The sequence below is a fragment of the Electrona antarctica genome (assembly GCF_951216825.1).
Source record: "Electrona antarctica genome assembly, chromosome: 4".
NCBI classification, from domain to species: domain Eukaryota; kingdom Metazoa; phylum Chordata; class Actinopteri; order Myctophiformes; family Myctophidae; genus Electrona; species Electrona antarctica.
This window is the reverse complement of record NC_136809.1, coordinates 10,749,465-10,754,656: the sequence shown is the minus strand read 5'-3', so window position 1 is coordinate 10,754,656 and position 5,192 is coordinate 10,749,465. Positions and strand designations below refer to the sequence as shown.

General features: G+C 46.6%; 1 protein-coding gene across 1 annotated transcript in view; it reads left to right on the top strand.

Moving 5' to 3' along the window:
• LOC306921135 (uncharacterized protein) overlaps positions 1-5,192 on the top strand; it is a 59,457-nt gene that overhangs the window by 13,381 nt on the left and 40,884 nt on the right. The window lies entirely within an intron of this gene.

Sequence of the window (5,192 nt, the reverse complement as noted above, 5' to 3'; positions counted from 1 at the left end):
GCACGCGCGTGCACACACATTCCTCTTGTCCTCGCACAACCGCCACAAAGGCCTGACACTGTTCCATTTATCCCACTGTGAACTTTACAAAAGCTGCAGGAATTGATGCGTGCGTGCATGTGTGTGTGTGTGCGCGCGTGTACGTCCACTATATCAGCTGTCCCTTTGCCCTTTCACCGTACGTAGTTTCTCCCTCTATTTCATTTCTGTCACACACACACACACACACACACACACACACACACACACACACACACACACACACACACACACACACACACACACACACACACACACACACACACACACACACAATGGTCCCATCCTCTGCAGCAGTGTCTGAGGACAGTAAATTATGCATGACTGTGCTGTAAATGTTTCAGGGCCCTGAGAAACACTGGCCTGCCAGTGGGGCGCTCCATGTGTGCCCGAGCGTGTCTTTTGTGTGCGTGCGTGCACGTGTGAGAAACGGTAGGACGATGAAAAGAGGGTGATGGAGATAGGAAACATCTGTCCAACTCTTACGTAAGGAAGAAACAATGGGCTGTTTTCCCAGTGCTTTGCCACTCCTGAACCCTGGACGTATATTTCTGAGGGAGGGCGAGCTCCAAGAGTGGGAGTTTTTCTAAACGGTAATGTGCAAGCCGGGGGCGCCCGATGGAGGGGAAAGGAACTGCAGGTCGGAATATCGTGTTCCTTCCACGCGCTACGTCCGGCCGGGGAAATCCCCCTCTGTCAGGTGAAAAGAAGCAGCTTGGACTCCTCATGCATAGAAGGGAGCATGAGGTCAGTCCGCTGCCCCCCCCAGGTTGGGAGAGGAAGTGTAGCGCCCAGGATTACATTAGATAATTGACACTGGGTGAAAAAATGGGTTGCAAAATTGTGGGATAAAATATATATAAAAATAAATAAACGGTAATGTGCCTTTCCAAACCGGTATGTGCCGTCCCCGGGAGTGGTATGTCGTTTCAAAAATGGTTTATACCATTTGTAGCGTTTTTAAAAGTGGTATGAACCCATTTCAAAACGGTATGCCGTGTTGAAAAACGGCATGCCAAATATACCACTTTTGGAGCTCGCCCCTCATGGATATTCTGGGGGGAAGAGTTCACAATGCGACGCATTGTGAGCTTGTAGACTTGTCTTAGACCATGGAAAAGTGGTCTAAGTACAGTCGTAACTCAAGAAGGGCAGTCGAGACATGGCCAAAGCATTTCCAGGGGCCCCCACTCCCCCAGTCCAAAACGTTTAGAACCCCTGCTCCAACACTACAGGGGTTTAAGTGGTTAGGGCAACCACACCAAGCTACTAACTGTCACTATGGTTACTATATTATCAACCAGTAAGACACCCTGAGGTCGCGAGCACGCATCCGCCTGGGTGACGGCAGACGTGCTGGGCGAGCGCTGGCGTTTTGGCATGGGGGGTCAGATCAACATATGGAATGAATTCTGTACTGGTCATATATGGAGCGTGTCTTGACTGTACTTTTGGAAGAAAATAGCCGATCTACAAGCTTGTAGAAAATTTGGAAAGGAGAGGAGGGGCATTTGGAAAGGAGAGGAGGGGCATTTGCATTTCTTTCACCATGTAGTAAATGCTGCATTCATGGTCTGGAGGAGAGGGCAGTTGTTTTACAGACGGGTTAAAGGGCAGGGGCTGAAGGCCCCTTCCTTTGATGTCTATGTGTGCACGTCCCTGGCCCCAACTCAACCCACGTTGAGTTGGGTCCTTGTGGAGGATTAGAGAGGGTGTATTTCCTGTGGTCACGGGTTACTGAGCCTGCCTGGGTACAAACCAGATTGAACTGATGCCAGATCACGGGTTACTGAGCCTGCCTGGGTACAAACCAGATTGAACTGATGCCAGATCGTTGCGTACGATGCTGATCCAGATTTAGGAGAGAACTGGACCACCGTGGATTATCGATGTTTTGACCGATATGTTGTCAAAGCTAGAGTTTTGATTTGGGAGAACAATAGCAAAAAACAAATAAACAACAGACTTTTCAGAGATAAACAATACATACACGGGACATTGCTTTATTAAACCACTCCAACATGCGTTGTGATTGTTGTATATTAAGGAGCCACATCGCGATGAAATATCCATATAATGTCATATGTTGTTGTGCACAACAAACCTTCACTAACTGAGTTTCTGCACGTGAGCTCTGAGTGTCTGATATTGGTTGGTCGACTCTAGTGCCACATTCCAAGAAGGGCCTATAGTGATCAATTGAAAAGGTCTGCTATGAAATTGTAAAGGCTATTGAATTGGACCCTGGATAACATGCGTTGTGATCTTGTAGATTCATTGGCAATGTTTTTAAATGTTTTTTGTTGTTGTGGCTTTCGCCTTTATTTTATTTATTTTTTATGGAGGGAGGGACAGACAGTAGGCTGACAGGAAATGGGGAGAGAGATGGGGGGGAAGACATGCAGTGAAGGCCGTCGGGATCGGGAGTCGAGACCGCGGCACACTGCCAGACTGGATTGCCAGCCAAAGGTGCCTGGACCACTGAGCCATGGCCCAGGCCCATTGGACCACTGAGCCATGGCCCAGGCCCATTGGCAATGTTTTTAACACATTTTGGGCGGGAACTCCTTTTGGTGTTTTAAACATTATGTTATAATTTAGCTATTGGAAAATAGCAGATCTACAAGCTCATAGCGCGCCACCGAGTGGCGCGCTACGAGTTTGTAGGTCTGCTATTTTTGAAAAATCGTGAAAATATTTATTTCAGAAAACTGGAGGATTTAGAAGATTTTTTTTTTTAATTTTGAGGTCAGGCCTAAATTGGTTAAACACAAAATCCACGTATAATGACATGCATGCCCAGAATGGGGATGCCAGGTTAACAGTGGGTATAAATCGGGACACATCGACTGCATAATAATTGCTAAAACCGATGGTGAAATAATGACGGATGGGCAGCTCAATAGATTTGTCTGGCTCTTGGCTGTGCCTGCCAGGGAAAGTGATGTGTGGCCACCAGTTGCATCAGTGTGTTGTTGTGATCGTGATGTAATGGGATTGACACAGTTCCATAACTCACGTCTGTGTAAACTCACCCCTCAGTGGTGATCTTTGCACTTGAATCAGATCCGTTTCTTAAGGTATACAGCAGAATAGGTAGGACTTCCACGTTTGGTGGTCAAGTGGGAGGGTTCATGGTTTGACCTCGGCACCAGTGCCGTGGACATCTGTGGAGGCACTTGTTTGTGTGTGTGTGTGTGTGTGTGTGTGTGTGTGTGTGTGTGTGTGTGTGTGTGTGTGTGTGTGTGTGTGCACAAACTCAGCGTGAACAGCGTTTCCACAGGGTGTGCACTGCAGCCTGTAATCTGCGTTAATCTGGATTAGACCTTTTAAAGGGTGTCAGTCAAAGCTCTCACTTCTGACTGGCGCTTACACAACACCCCTGTGTGTGTGTGTGTGTGTGTGTGTGTGCGTGCGTGCGTGCGTGCGTGCGTGCGTGCGTGCGTGCGTGCGTGCGTGCGTGCGTGCGAGCTCTGTGTGTGCTGTGGTGGGTCTGTGCGTCAGCGTCTGCTGGACTGTGTGTCTGTGCGTCAGTGTTTATGTGATGATCGTTTCAGTCTCTTTCTTCTTTCTGTTCTGTGATTGGTCCTTTCCCCATGCATAGCTGGAGTGTCCAGTTTCTACTTCAATGTGACTGACTGACTGACTGGCTGTATGACTGACGGACTGACTGACTGACGGACTGACTGACTGACTGACTGACTGACTGACTGACTGACTGACTGGCTGACTGACTGACTGACTGACTGACTGACTGACTTCCATCATGGCTGGGGCTACAATTGATTGATTGAATACTTGAAAATACATTGAAAAACAATGCAAATAACACAAGGGTACAACACAAAAAAGTCCCGGAGACTTCAACAGGACATAGAATATTAAGTTAACACAATAATACATGCATGTCATCAACAAATATTTACAGAGGAGGAAAAACGGCTGCATCGTTTCAATGGGAACGCTGTAATCTAATTCTGGTTCCCATGTCAACTTGTCACACCTGTTATTAATTATGAATGACTAACTATTAGTATCTACAGTATCAAGGAATGAAATCTAAACCATATGGCTTCACTGAAGGTCATTGTAATAATGTATTAAGTGGCCATGTGGGTATTCTTGCTGATCTACAAATGGGCATTTTGCAGTTAAGGCTCCTAATCTAGTTGACTGTTAACTGGTCGATGTATAATTCATCCAGGAACGTCATAGTTTAATTAGTTAAAAGGCTGGTCCGTGCAGTACAGTAGCTCTAGAGTTTAGTCACCGGTCTGGATGGGGAAAGTGTGCTGTAGAAATAATTTCATAATATATTTGCCAGCAACTAATTACCCACTTCGGGTGTTATGTTGGCCCGATTGAGGCACACTCCCTGATGAGTGCACCTTTGTCCCGATTACATTACATTACATTACAGTCATTTAGCAGACGCTTTTATCCAAAGCGACTTACAATAAGTGTATTCAACATAGGTAGGGAACAAAAACTACTAATCACCAGAAGTCTTTAGTGCAGTAGGCTAAAAACTGTGTGTCGACCCCGGAGTATGGTTAGGCTTAATTCCATCGCATGGCAAAAATAGCCCATCTACAACACGTTGCAAAGTTGTGAGCTTGTACTATATCGTCCATTTTCGGCGAATGGCGATCAGGCTTAACAGGAACTTTCCCCATGTTGGATGTCTATCTTTGAGCCTTGATTGGGGCTCTATAGAATGAGTTCACGTACAGTTTAGAAGGCCGAGCAGACGGGGTCTGCTAATGTTGTTGACTGTGTAAAGCTTCCACAGTGTGCGTCTAAACGAGGGGAGTGCGTGTGGGAGTGTAATGAGGCCACGGCCAGCTCAGTGTGTGCCAGTGCCACGCCGTCACTCCTAATTGGTTCCCCCTGGAAGCAATGCAGTCTGGTGTGAACTGGCCCGCCAGCAGTCACTCTGCTGCTGGGAAGAGAACGAACAAACACTCTACTCTGAACAATTACAACTTTGTACACGCACTTCTAACAGGGCTAGAAGTGCTCTCTCTCTCTCTCTCTCTCTCTCTCTCTCTCTCTCTCTATATATATATATATATATATATATATGTGTGACAAAAAAGGGGACTCCTGCACATCCAAAAAGACCTGTGGGGGGTGCAAGTCTATAGTTAGCA